The sequence below is a fragment of the Lipophrys pholis genome (assembly GCF_963383615.2).
Source record: "Lipophrys pholis genome assembly, chromosome: 8".
NCBI classification, from domain to species: domain Eukaryota; kingdom Metazoa; phylum Chordata; class Actinopteri; order Blenniiformes; family Blenniidae; genus Lipophrys; species Lipophrys pholis.
In genome coordinates, this window is record NC_137630.1 from 9319167 (window position 1) to 9335069 (window position 15903).

The following is a 15903-nucleotide window of genomic DNA, read 5'->3' on the forward strand; positions in this document are numbered from 1 at the left end:
GTCATTATAACTTTGTTATGAATTTCATAATAGTAGTGTGTTAATGGAGCATTACTGCCATGAGTAGTTTCAGTGGGGATTACTTTATAAGGCATTATTCCCAACACTGTTTATTTGTCAGTCATTCAAATATTGGAAGCATAAAGGCATCTGTAGTCAATGTCCATATGGCCTTGTCGCATGAATACTTCAATTAAATTTTTTGGTGGTTCCAGTTATAAAAGAGATTTTCATAGCATCACAACTACTGTGCACATTCCATTCTCCTGGTGAATTGTAATTACTGAACTATCTGCACAGCAGAGAGAGCTCCAGCATGCTCATGCGTGGGCTGCAAGTGTAAAATACGTTTCGATTAGTAACGTGTCAAAAGGAGCAACCAGAAGTGATGTCATGTTGCAAATTTTAGCTCGCATGTTGCGGCTTCAGTGAAAGCGGCCTCATTTCCAGTCCCACCAGCGAGATGCACCGCACTTCACGGTGACTAAGCTGCCCAGAGCTGGTCGTCTTGGGTGCATCTTTCCACGTTCCCTGTCATGGAAAGTTGTTCACGCTGTCTAGTTGTGCAAGCAGCTTTTGTGTTTGTTTGTTTCGTAGTGATCTTTTATTTATAAGGATGAATCCCTCTGGAATGACATTGAGCCGGTCCAGTCTGTGTGAAACAACTGACCGAGAAAGATATATAAAGAAAAGGAAGGGGAAAAAAATGGGAGAATCGTACGTGTGAATCAGAGTTTGGTGCTGTAAATTCCCGGTGGGGTACCACCCCGAGGTGACTGAAGAGGCTGCTGCGGGTATTGATATTGTGCTCGTGCTGCATTCACTGTACACAAATGATAATGGAATGAGAAAATTGTTCTGTGTTTGCGCTGCTTGCGGACTGGTGATTTCATGGAAGTGTGAGGAAAGACAAACTGCAGTGCACTTACACTAAAGACTCTACTATTTCAATTTATTAAACCAGTATCTAGGAACAAACCACCCATCCATCCATCCATCCATCCATCCATCCATCCATCCATCCATCCATCCATCCATCCATCCATCCATCCATCCATCCATCCATCCATCCATCCATCCATCCACCAACGATATAGCTTTATTCAACCTAGGGTCTGAAGGCAGGTTAGACCTTGGACAAGTTTCCAGTCCATCACAACAGAACAGACACTCATATTTCCAACTACAAGCAATTTAGGCCCACCTTATACAATAACGTCATCAAGGGAAAACAGAAAACTTTTGTTGCGTTTTGAGTGTCCGTTTACATGAAAATGATGCAAGGAGCCACTGAAAACCTAACTTTTTGAGACTCCATCGCCATTGAAACAGGGGAAAACGCAACTTTTCTGAAATTCTATTGCTACACATGGAGACCATGGCAATAGTAAAAAGTTCTTCTGCACATGAGCGAGTAGATGGACAATAATGTTTGCCTCCAGAGTGTCATGACTCAGTTCATATTCTCCTGGGATTTGGTGGTTTTATAGTTGACAGTCACCATAGTAACGATCAAACTTTGTCATCCCTACAAATGTCAGCGTATTGGCTGTTGTTAATGTTTATAGTGTTTTGTTCTCTGCACACCTTTGTGTGGCTTTATTACAAAAACAAATAACAGCACCCACTGGTGGCCTAACATGAAAACTACATAATTTTTAGTGATTCTTCCATTTTTTATGTACCGGTAAACGGACAATGTTTTTAAAATCTTGCTGTGTAAAGACAAAACCTGTCTGACACAAAAAGGCAAAAAAGGAGCATTATCACTTGAAACGTTTCGTAAATGGGGCCTTAGATTCACAAATTGACCTCAAACATCTGTTTTTAGGACTATGAGCAGAAACTCTAGGATCGGGACGAAAGGCATGGACACAGAAAGAAAACAGGCAAGCTCAGTACAGGAAGACCACAAAGCCTGGACTCAAACCAGGGATATTCTTAGAGTGAAGGAGAGAGACCGAACCACTACACCGCAGATCAACGCCTTTGATCAAATGGGTTGATACTTCGTTGTTTTATTCCCTCAATTTTATTTATTGAAATTTTACAGGTGGAATTGTACAGTTTTACTGGTCAGTTGTCATGGTCTGTGATAATTAAATTATTTTTTTTAGATAACAAAACAAAAACAACAGCAAACAACTAATAAAAAAGAAGCTTAACCAGACAAGATCAGTTACAAAAATTTGTGAAAAGATTGAAGAGTAAGTAAAGTAAGTAAAAGAAAAAATAAACAAAACAAAATGTAAAAAGCACCCAAAAAAAAAAAGACCCGCCCCCTCCAAAAAAACCCAAATAGATCCAAAATAGATCCCTATTCTTAAGACAAACATCACACGTAGACTGGGCCGCACGGTGACGGATGCAAACTTCACACAGAAAGATCCAAGTTCTCCAATGCTTTCAGACCAGGTACCTTCTCTCTGTGATGGGATAACTTCTACCACTGGTCCACTAAACCATGTTCAACTTGCAGGAGACCAGAACTTTTCTATTCTGATGGTTTCAAGCAGGAGTGTCAAGCATAAGGCTCATGGGCCAAAACTGGCCCTCAAGAGGCTCCAATCCAGCCCTCCAATCCACCAAGCAAATGGTAAAAACTTCAAAGAAAACACTTTTTTAAAGATCTTTGTTACATCTCACTGTATTTTGCACCAGAAGGTTTCATTAAAATTGGCTTTATATTGAGATTGTAGTCATGTTTAATAGCAAATGCGCCACAATATATAAACATTTTGAAGTTAATTTAAAGGTTATTAAGGCTCTATTTTACTGGTTCATCCCACTCAAGATGAAATGGAGCTTAAAGCAGTAATTCAACATGGAAGACCGACCTCCAGCCATCGTCCAACCACCGCTCGTCTCCAGGCACACCCACTAGCAGAAGCCAATCCCTCCACCCAACCGGTTAGGAGAAAGCCGGCACCTCTGAGCCCGGTTCTGCAAAGGTTTCTTCCTGTTAGAGGGAGTTTCTCTTTCCACAGTCGCTCTGCTTGCTTACATGGTTCAGTTGGGTTTCTCTCTGTTCAAAACAACTGAATCTCCAGCTTGACCCAAGCCATCCTCTTCCTCACCACCACCAGTGTCTCGACTCCGGGGGGGAAGACTAATCCTAGATCATCGCGTCCATGCATCCATTCCTGTCGCAGTGTTCCGCCGGGGGCTGAGCGCCAAATAACTTCTTAAGCCAATAGAGCTCTTCTAATGCATACCCGTGTTTGTGAGTCTCTTCAGGTTGAAATTGGGCTGAATGTGATCCCTGAACTAAAACGTATTTGATACTCTGTTTTAAAGCCACACAAGGCGGGTTATTTAGTCACATATTAAAAAGAAACTCTTCATTATTTTGAACTCTGGTGATGTTTTCTTTAAGATCTCAGAAATAAAAAAAAAATCCAGTAGCTGGCATCACATCCCAGTCTTGTGTTCTTCATTACATAACATTAAAATGCAATAATACCAAACTGCCATGACGCCTCACACATTCCGTTTACACTTTCGTTTGGCCGTCGTTACGAGTCCTTCACTAATGCCTGCAGCTTGCCTGCTTTAAAGAGCACCCTGTTTTGATAGCTTTAATTAAATGGGGAATACTTAAGTGCCGCTTGAGTGACTAATGCCTCTCCCCCGATGTTAAGGTCGCTCTCTGCGTCCCAGTGGAGGTGGACTTTCGTCAATACCTCGGCATAACCTCCATAGATAAGTGCTTGTCGGTCCTCCCCTGAGACTCACAAACATCACGTTCTAACAAAGGACCACATGATGGATGCATGCAACAGTTTCCACCCCTTTTAATGCCGATGTCAGATTTTGTGAATCGTTCTATTTTTAGTAACGAGGCACAATCACTTTGTGGTGCAGTTTCTTCAAAGCACTGTTTAGCCAAAGCCCTCAGACTCAGTATACACCTAATTCATTTGATGGGCACTCCTGCCTTCAGGCTTTTATTCTGTGGCACTTTTAATTTAATGGAAGTTGTTTTAACTGGGCCCAAATTGAAGGGACCAGCTGTTTTATGCCTATCTTTCTCACAAAAGGAAATAACTAGTCAAACTCAAATTCTGGTTGGAAAGATTTTAATTTTGTTGTCGTGTGCTAAGTAAAAGACATTTTTAAGACGAACTGAACCTATTGGCAACAACCAGACTTCCCTTTATCTGAAGCACGGTTAAAGGGGCTGGAGGCATTTCCATCCGATATGTCGGGACAAAGTCAAGCACACTATAACAGGTTGTATTATCACAGATCTAATATAACAGATTTATACTTCAAGACATTCACACTTATATTAAAGGTATGCCCTTATCTACTAAAGCTTTGTGAAAATGAACTCAATGAATGAACTCAAACTTGATGTTGTGCACACTCTCGTGAAGAAACTGATCGACTCAGACTAGGGATTGCATCTGACTTATGAGAAAAATAACAGGCATAAAAAATTTAGAGCTTTTTACCTTCATAAATATGGAATATCAGGCATGTGTACCAGGATGCACAAAACACAGGGAGGAGTTTACAGACACCCCGAGTAAATCAAATTGACTGTTGTATACTAATCTGTCTAAAAACCTTTGTGATGCCAATGAATGCATTTGGCATCAGCCTTTAGCAGAAATGCTGCCGTTGTTGTGGTGAAACACATTTCTTCAGCTGGTTTTTGACAAAACATTATATGTGGAATTCATCATAACATATTTTTTGTGTTCTATCCATCTTAGGTCAAATTCAGATTTTGATAACATCTTCCACCAACACGTCACCCATCCACACCAATTCCAAGGTATCATATTAATGCTGTGCTTGTTTAGCGCTTTGGAGTCCATCCAATCATTTCAAGCAAACATGAAAATGATAACGTTTCCTAAACATCAATTTCATTTAAACAAGTACTGATGCGCCCAAAACTGTATGAAATAGTTCTGTTTGCATGTGATTCCCACCATTGTATCATTTGTGCAAAATGCACACAAACTAAAATCCAATCAGTTTGCAAGAATGAGGAGTTTGGCACACTTCAGGCAGGATCTTTGTAAATCACTTATAGTGTCTTATTGTGGAGGAGTAATCTTTCGGGATGAGGGGCAAACCTCATACAATAAAATATACGTGGAGGAATTACAAATTTTAATTTACAATGAGAAATATTTTCATTCGGTGTGATACAACAATATTTAAAATGTTTTTTCAATGTCGCCAAGCTTCCCAGCACGCCTCAGCTTGTTTGATTCTGCAGTGGAAGTTTGTGCCACCAGGAAACCACAGGAGGAGAAGGTAAGAATAATGACAGAAGATCTTGGCGACAGCACAGTGTTGTATTCTGCTTGTGTGAGCAGGTTTACACCATTTTACCCACAGGACCAAAACTGGACCTCTGAAACCACCAATTACAAAGAAAAGCCAAAACGCTAAAAGTCAGACGAAGGACTGACAGAGTGACTTTACACTTTGAAATCAGCTTATTTCTTAGCTCAAAACCGAAAACATGGATTTAGATTTTTGCTAATTCCACTGGCGTTGGTTTGCTCCATGTAGAAAAGAAGTTGAGGATTAATATGATGCATAATCTCACAAAATTGTGACATGATTAATTAATGGCTTCATGCTGTTTGCATAGTTTTCTGTCTGCTTGCCAAATGGGGTGATAGTTAAAAAAAGGAGAGGGAATTTCATCAGGCAGCAATTATCGTTAGGCAGTGTTTGATTTCTGGCAACTGTTTTATAATACTTACAATGTTTTAAATCATATTTAATCAATTTAATCATTTGAGGCGCCAGCATTGTCCTAAATTAAATGTGATGTTTTTATTAACACAAAAAACCCTCTGGAACGCGCTAAGTCTTTTTTTTTTTTTTTCACCAAGGTAATGACGTCTCTCTCAGTTCAGACACAACAGAAATGCTGCATCAATGTCACCACTTTGAATTTTGCTCAGACATCAGAATGCCTACATGAGAACAGGGAGTTCCTGTGAACTCCACACATATTACCAATATGGGTTCCAGCGAAAGGAAAACGAGCAGCAGTATTACACAAAAGCCCCACCGAGGTGCCATGCTCCTGTCAGACGAGCTCTACTTCCCTGTCAGCCTTAATGGTTACATTTAAATGTGACGAGCCAAGCAGTTTCTGTCCTCCATGGCGCACAAACACAGAGTGCCTCTTCATAAAAGTGAGACGAGTCAGATTTATAGTTCCTCATCAAGGTGTTCCTGATCGAGAAGCCTCCATTTGGCAATTACAGGCAATGATTCACCCCGGAGGTTCACTTGTTGATTGTCGTTCAGTGTCGCCGCAACACCACAGCTATGAGTCAGACATCAACTGTGCCATGCAGGCCACGACATTTAAGGCCCCACATTTACATTTTGTGATAGAAACAGGGTGGGCACACAGGAATAAGTTTGCAGGAAGGATGTTTAGTCTGTGGCCAACACGATAGAAACTATCCACTTGGAAAATGAGATGCTGCTGCTTTTGTTCCATCGTGTCTTCATTATCTGCAACCTGTGTTTGGATCAAAAACACAAAACTACAATCAGTGAGGAGGAGGAGGGGGGGGGGGGGGGGGGGGGGGGGAGTGATGGCTCTGGGGGTCTCCACAGGATATCTATTTACCCGCAGGAGCCTTGATGCGTAGTTACAGCTCCAGTTATACCTCTGCCAGAAAATATAGCCTCCATGGCAACCCTATGGAAAACAGCATGCTTGTCATTTTGTTATCTGTACAATGTCCCTGATGTATAACACAATTATCATGTTCGAGAAAAAAACAACAACAAACAAACAGATAACTGCTTGTTGGGGAATGTAGGAGAAACCCAAGGTTAACTTTCATCTGTAAAAAATAGAAATAAATATCAGCTTAATCAATGAAAACAGCTGATACACGAGAATAATATGAGATTATGCAGTGGTGAAGCCTGTTTTGGTTTACTGCCTTCATTTCAGTCCTTAACTAGTCAGACCTTGTGGAGTGTGATCAATCAAAATATTCCTATTTTTTCTTTCATTTTTCATTTCACATCAGTGATTTTCGGTGAGTAGATAACCTGATTCCTCTGATTCTGATTCGCATGCCTGCTGCGAAAATAATTGTGAGGTGAGTGCCTCTCTGCTGGTGGAGATAGGGAAGACGTATGAGGTATTAAAGATGGATGAGCGATAATTGTGTTGCAGAGCTTGACAAGACCTCCTGGGGCTCCTCATCGTGTTGTCCCCCGCCACCCACCGAGGTCTGAGCCACACCTCGCTGCTGCGCTCCCAGCTTCCTGGAAGCACGTTGTACAGTTCATAAAGTTGTGTGTCATTGCTTTTTATATTCAATTTCACACGTCTGCTCTGGGCTTATATACTGTACACAGTTCAGCTCAATGCTTTGAAGTAACTACAGCTAATCTATATCCATAAAGGTTAGTCTAATTCCTGATTTATATTTGCTTTAGGGACTCACCCTTTATGTTAACTGAAAGTCCACCCGAGAATGCCCTAATAGGCAAGTCACAAATGGGATTCCATTTTCGTGATGCAGCAATTTCCAAAGAGTCCTTTGAACACATTAGTGCTCTTTAAGCATACTGCTTTTCCAGGAAGACAAATTGCCACAATTATGTGTATCTGAAACCACCATAAAGTCCAAGATTCTTGTATCACGCAGCCCCTTAAACCTCTCCAAAGTGACTCTAATGCTTCAGAGGTCAGGCTTCGTCTAGCTTGTTTCGTCTGAGAGAGGGCGGTAAATCATCGCCCATCCTAAAGCCTCACAAAGAAACTGCAAATGCACTGAAAAAATTGAATAAAATAGCTGAGCCCGATACTTTCATTGCCAGCATTTTCAACTCCACATGTCATCTGTGATGTTTGAAAGCTTAGCTTTAAAGTTATCCTCCCTGAATCCACTAGATTGCTTGTTAATGCAACTACATTTATGAGCCTAGAATTTGGTCCGTTCTCTGCTTTTTGACTACGAGCCAAAGTCTGGCAACAGTTCTGAATAGTGCAGACAGAAATGTGAAGTTCACGGGGGCGTTGCAGGAATGGTTTGTACCGTCAAGGTTAGAGTTAGGTGTGCAAAAGCCCTCTTATATGAAATCACTTCATAACCTTTTTTACTGGATCACTTAAGAAAGATAAAACCCCAACACTTTTTTCAAGTGAAAACGCAAAACTTTTGTTGTGTTTCGGGTGTCCATTTACACGATAACAGTGCTCGGATCCACTGAAAATGGAACTTTTCATAAACGCTCCAACTCCACCTTCCTGGAAATATACGGAAATGCAGCTTTTCTGAAAAGCTTCTACTGCGCATACGCACCACGTCCGCAGTAAATAGTTCTGGTGCACATGCATGAGTAGATGGATAATAAGAATAATGGCAGCCTCCAGAGTGTCATGACTCCCAAGTCTTTATTCTTCTGGGACTTTTATTGTTGAGAATCACTCAGAATAGCAATCCAACTGGGTCGTTTATACGAATGTGTACTCTCCAGTGTTATTGTTTATAGACTATAGAGCCTGCATGCACATGTGTGTGTGGTTTCATTACAAAAACAAACGGCGGCAACTTGTGGTCTTGCGTGCTAACTACATCGTTTTCAATGTTTCCGCCATTTCCATGTAGATGAACATTGTTTTCAAAACGTTGTTGTGTAAACACCAAACTTTTTTTAAAACGAAAACACAAAAACAATACATTTTACATTGTGTAAATGGAGTGAAGAATGCAGTCCTAGGAACTGTGAAGATTCTGAGCATAATGCACACACACACACACACACACACACACACACACACACTGTACTTTCACCAGTCAACCACTAATAAAATCGCCATGACAACCGTTCTTGGAGTAGCAGAGGGTTAACACACTTTGCCATTGGGACTCATTACTCGAGCTACACTGCTGACCGAGTTCACGACAGAAAGGTGCCTTCAACAACATCACTACTTAAATCACTGATGGCAGGTTAGAAATTACTCGGACGGGTCACAGGAGTCACTCATTACTTAAAAGTTAATGGTAACGACGTACTGGTAAAAGACAGCAATGAGGAATGATGAAAATACTGGCGGTGAGTCACTCGTTAAAAAACGCAGAAGAGCCGTATCAATTCTTTGGAGAATCATTGCTATGATGTGGACAGACGCTCCCACCAGCCTCATTATCTCAGAAGTGTCCAGACTCCCACAGAGGGAGCACGCTGTGAAAAGGGGTCAATAACACTTTATTAACACCCAAAAGGACAAGTGTTCACAAGCATATGATACAATTTTATCCATGTTTTATCCAACTCTTGTGGATTTACTGAAAAGCCCAGCTGGGTATTCAAGCAGACACTGATCTCATTTTCGACTCAATAGCAATTGATAATAAGGCAGGAATATTATGTATAAAACTGACCACTTGGGAGTACACAAGATCGACCGGAAGCTTAGATGCACGTTTGGTTAGATTATAGTGTTCCTGATTTGGGAGTGTAAACCTTTCACAATGAAATGTGAAATCATGCTGTAACAAATCAAGTCTATTTAACTGAACAAGTTTCTATTCTAATCCCCTCCCTTTATTCTCAAGGACACCAGTGATCAGTCGAGTGTACCACCTGTAATTATTTCTATCGGTGAGCACAGGCAAAGTCTAAAGCAATTGCATGCTCCCAGTAATTAGGTGGTGAGATTATATATAAGCACATGTAGATTATCATTTTGCTCACTGGGGCTGCTAGTTAGGAACGTACATTTACCTGCCACCATTGAATGCTGTATTATACCCAAAACTTTTTCAATACCACAGATATTATACTGAAGGTGCTTAGGTAATTATTCAGAGCTTTTACTTTAGGACAAGAGTGTCAAAAACATTTTAGGGGCTGCACCATTAAAATATTGCCATAATAACCTTTAAATTGAAACTTAATTTTTTTGTTGTTGTGGTGCAGAGTATACATTATTAAAAAAAAAAGTCTACATTTTCACAAAACAAAACAATTACTGTGGAAAATGATTCCAAGTCTCAAAGGAAAATGGGACCAAGGTCAAAGTGAGTAAGTAAGATCCTGCTTGGCTATCGTACGATTTGAAGAACGTAAGAGTTTCTGTGCCCATGCACTGTAGATTCATAACATTTGGGCAATCAAATGGAGCTCTACTGCCGGAGATGTCCACTCAGCATGTAGATGCATGTGGCCAAGGAGTGACCGTTGTGATGGCAAAAGGACAGAGGCGAGAGAGAAGAACTTGTAGCTCACCTCTAGCAGGTGTGCCGCAGCATTCAAAGTGATTTGTGATCGTTCTCGATGACGCTCGTGTTTCCACCTGCAGCTCAGCCTTCTGCTCCATGAAAAATACGTCTGATATTGACAAAAGCAAAGTCGTGCACGGCAGATTGTGAATGCTGTGTTGAAAATGAATCATGTTTCATTTCTTCATACCGAGTGGCCACACAGCAGAAGTCAGAAGCACAAAAATCAAGGAACGTCCACATTTGGTGTGAATTAGGGGCAAGAGAACCATCATGACAACATGAAATATGAAGAAAGAAACATATTTTACTTTGTATACAATGTTTGTATTATCGGACATCATATAGTTATCACTTAATATCATGCAGCCCTAGTGTATGTAGTGTGTGGGAGTGTTTTTTTTTTTAATTTTCCAGCTCAGTCTCAGATTGAAATCGTGCTCTTCGTTCCCCTCTCTTCTTTATATCTCTTAACAGGCTCACACAGCTTTTGCATAAGCGTCGTTTTTTTCCTCGAACTAAACCATTTTCAACAACTCGTGTGACCGCTGTCACCTTGGTTAATGTTAGCCCTGTTAAATTAGCACCCACTTGCGCTGAATATTAAACAGGCCTTGAGCACCTTAACACCGCCTTTTGTGTCACCTCTTGAGGCACAGCCGTGCTCTTTACACACGTACCGTATCTTCCCCGTGTGATGGGCCTGACCTTCCATCTGCTATCCTTAATGCCTCTGCATCTTTTCTGTTCAGATCTTCGTCGGAACATACCCTGATCCATCCCCCTTTGAGCTTCCTTTATTCACATTTATCTGAATGGCACAAATTTCCTTTTCAAAACTGCTGACTGGGAGTCTGACCTTCAGGTTCTCCTTTTCCCAAAGTGTGTGATTATTGAGGGAATAACCTCATCCCTTTTCTTTACCTCATAGCTCCCTTCAAAGCACCAACTCCTAAAGAGCCTACTTTCTCCAGCTCTGCTGCTCCTGTGAGATTACATTAACTCAACATATGCCAATCATGCTTTCGCTCCAATATTTCCTCCTAGTCACAGATCAGTTAAGGTCAACCCGCAACCTTCATGAACGCATCAGCTTTTGCCAGGCTGTTAATTTCAGATGGCAAAAGTAATAGTGGCAGCATCAATAAATTATCAATTTATTTAATATCCTAAATTGCAGGGAGGGACAAAGCTCTGCCTCTGGGTCGTTCACCTCACTGCAACGCTGCCTTATTTATCCTGCCTCATTTTTCATTCATAGAACTTTAATACCGCTGAGGACACACAAAGCCTCAATGATGCAAGCATCACACCCAACCTCCAAACATCTGACAAGGCCTTCTCATGATTACCAGTCTGTAAATTATTACTCCACCACAGACAGTGATCATATGCCTGAGTGGATTTAAGCTGACAGCTTTTTCACTGGCGTGCAGTATAAGACACAGCATCATGGGTAAATACACAAATCTGTGATGAATGTCTCTTGCGCATGTTGCGAGAATATTGCAGAAACTCCCTTTTATTTTCCATTTTCCCAGGGTTTTTCATGCGTGCCACTCGCCGGAGATCTGCCCAACATTCACTAGGTATGACAAATCTTTGTCCTGCAACAGTCGTGAGACAAATGAGACATAAAGACGGTATCTGTGTCCCAAAAAAATAGCAGTTCACCCTAATGCAAGTGCAGAAGCTGCAGGATGAGAACGAAACCTGAAATGCTCAAAGCTCTTCTCATGTTTTATAATTCAAGGAAAAACTAATTGAGAAACATTTCACACATCCACGATGACGATAAGATTTTAAAAATCTGAATTTCAAGCCCGTGGGAGGCAATTTCTGCTAATGTCTCAAGATTCTTTGGAAAGTCTTTCCCAAATTCTGTTCTCAATGTGTACCAGCCAAGTGAGAAAGAGGCTTGAATCCTATTATCTTCTTTAGATACTGCCACAGGTGTTGTGAAACCACTCATTCCTACATAATGATAACACATAGCAGGCTCAGGTGAGCTTGTCTCTATCAGTCTAAGATCATCAGCCAGGCCTCCTCCGCTGGCTGAGCGAGATCCACCATGCTACTCGCGCTGAATACTAATGAAGGCATGAAAACAGACAGCTAAAATCTTTACCCGGTCCCGAGTGCGGCTCCGCGGCCAACTGTGAGCTCCGACTTCCACATGGAGAGTAAACAAACCCATTTTTTTTCTACAGTTGAGGAAATAAGATTGTGTCTGGCTTCTGTAAATATTCACATAATGTGCTGTACCAAGCATGTAACAGTCTGCTCAGTCAAGAGAAGTAGGACATTTCAGAATATTCCGTTTGCATTTGATCCGGCAGTCTTGTGGTCACAATAAAATCTATATGCCCGTCCAGGTCAGACAGCCAGGAAGGTCACCTTTAGCGCTGGACAGTCCTTTCAGCCGCAGTATGCTCGAAACAGGCTTCAGCCTCTTTCTTCAGACTGCAGCGTGTTGATATTTCCTTCGCAATAATTGCTAATTTAAACTCCTTTTCATAAAGCGAAAACTTTTAGTTTTATTGCTCTTTCTTAACACTGCCTATTTGTCGTCTTGGAGTTTAATTGTTTTTGTTTGCGCTGAGCTCAATTATGTTTTGCTCATTTTACCCCGAGAAGGATTTATTGAGCTGCACTGAGCGACCTTAATGGACTCAGCATCACTTCCCACTGTTTAACTAAATTCTGTTGTATCGGAATTAATTTATAAGCTCTGTAAAAGCAAATGAGTGCAGTCCTTTTATGGTAGTGGCTGTATAAAAATGTCTTCAGTGTGGAAAATTCAGTGCACTCCCAAATGTATGTATAATTGGGCTTTAAGTTGTTTTGAAGTAAATCTTGGCTTTTCAAAGAAGTCTATGGCCCACAGAGCATCAGCGGAGTGTAAACCATATGACAGCTTATTAAAAAGTGACCGCACATTCTGGAAACCAAAAGTAAAACTATAATACAGTACAGCAGCAGAAAGAAAACGGAAGGATGTAATGTAAATGAGAGACTGCGTCACATCATCCAACACCCTGGCCAGTCATGCGTGGAGAGATCTGGAAATGGAGTAATAATGATTGGCATCAGATATTATCACCCTTAAAGTATGAAATGAGGACCTGTCAACTTCCATTTGCCATATTTAATCCTGGAAGGTTCCTACTATTGACTTCTTTAATCAGCTGGTCATTTCAGCTGGCAAATTGTAAGTAAACCTTTGCTTCAGGTTGAAGTTTAAACCAGCTCAGTCCTGAGGAACCAATAGACACCAATCAGCCATTGCATTATGAACACCAATGGTTCAAGTCGATAACGCTGACTATCACTTCATTTGTATCAGAAGAAGAAAGCCATGCATTTTGCACATGTACATTTGGTCCCCTGTTTTAATCCATCCCGTGGGAGCAACCAGCTATTATGGTAAATGATGGATTGTAAAAGGACTTCACTCATATACTTTCATCAATGCAGGAGACTTAAATTCACATGTCTGCAAACCCATGAAGACGGTGACCGACGTCCAGATCTCCAATCTGGGGTTCAGCGTCTTGACCATGGACACCCTGACATGTGGATACAGCCCAATGTGGGATTGAAGTACCCATCTTGGGACAGGAAGATGATCACAATCACCCCAGGTGGCAGCTTTCACTTCACTCACCAAAATCTCCTCAGCAAGTTTGACAAGGGCCAAACTTTGGCAGTTGTACAACTGGATGGCAACTGGACGTTAGAGCAGTGGAAGAATGTGGTCTGGTTGGATGGAATGCATTGTTCCATCATACGGGGGTCTGGGTGTATGTTTGGGGCTTCCCTGGCCTACATGACACAACAAGGACCAAAAGTGCAAGCTGGTGGAGACAACCTTCAGCTGGTAAACCTCAAATCCATGAAGGTTATACTTTGACTCCTACTATTTACTCCAGTATTGAAGGAGACCAAGTAAAGCTTTATCCAGAAGGAGTATTCCTAGATGACCGTGGACTCCTTCAGAAGGATCATATATACTGACAGTAAGCAAGTACAAATAAATCAGGAATGGTTTGATGAATCAAATAACGTGAGCTCAAGCCAAATCAAGACTCTGTGGAAAGTTCTGGTGAAGAAGAGGAGGTTTCATCTCACAACTTCCAGATCTACTGCTAACATGTCAGAGCCAGATATCACAGCAGGACTTCAGAGGTCTGGTGAATCCATTCCTCCACTGGGTCCAAAAAGGGGTTCAAGCAGGTGGCTATCATGTTATGGTTGATCATTGTGCAAACCATATTGCAAAAGAAATGCAACTGTACATATATTAATTCAGTATTTATGGAAATAGTAGGAACACCAAATGCCAAATTTCAAAACTGGCAATCGTCTGTAAAAAAGAGTTGAAAAAAAACTGTAATTGCAACAGGTCTGTCACAGTTCGAGAGAAAGAAAAAAAAGTGAAATGTTCATAAATAAATATGAGAATGAATTCACCACTCTCTTACAGCAGCATTTTAAAGGTGATGTTTAATATAAATATTGCAAAGGACTTGTAGATTACATCATGTTCTGTATTATTAAATGTTTCAGGAAGTCCAGAGAAACGTAGAAGCTGACAACCAAAACAGGCTGCGCAGGATACCTCTCAGTTGGCACTGCATTAAAAAAAAAAAGACTTTTGTTCCTTAAATCACTGCAGGGCTTAGTGAATCTTAAAAAAAAAAAAACACCGTCTGTTCACACAATTAGTCAGCACATAGTCAAAAAAGCCAGATGAGTGTGACTCATGCCAAAATAAACCAGTTACAAACAGGATGTTTGAAATGTTGCCATCTTTATCTGGTTTGGATCTCATTTCAAGAGAACTTGAAAAGTTTAATGTTCAATTTTTTAAAATGTGCGATTCTTGGTGGAAATTGTGAATGCCACATCATTCAGGCTTACAGGGACAAGGAGTGCTTTAAAAGAAAAATCTGTTTAAGCTTGAAAGGTTGTATTTCATACTTGATTTTATACTGTTTATCAATATAGAAAAAATATGATCACCAAAATACTTTTGATTATTTTCGTTGTAGATTAAATCTTATAGTGAATTTCGTCCATTTGCTTGCCTCCTCCCTTCAACATAAAAGAGCTTACCTTGGTTTTCCTCCCGGGTTAAAAGGGACAAATCAATCATAACATAAGTGATCCTGCTCTGCCACAAATCACAGAGACATTTGCTTACAACCTACACATAAACCCACATCTCTGCTCCTCTGGAAACCCGTCGGTTACTACAGTAAAAAGAAATCCGCTCCAAGCAACTCAAGGACTATACATTCAAATCTACTTCAATTTCCATCTTTCACAATCCACTCTTGTGACCCTAAAGTAAGCCTCATCTCACGGAACTGAAGGCAGATACAAACAGTACGCAGAAGATGGTAAATATTAAATGTATCACTGCTCTCTGGCTCTACTCCTCTATACAGCTCCATGATGTGGCATTTGTTCTCATGTATATAAATATCACATATTACACACAGTCTCTGGTATTAATATTGATTCTACATCCTGTGAATCAAGAGAGAAAAATCTATTTTTTTTTGCCAGCCATGAAGTTGAAAATGTTTTATCCAAGCTCGTAACATACAGTTTGTAAAATGTATATTAAGAGGCAAACAGTTGTTATTTATTGCCT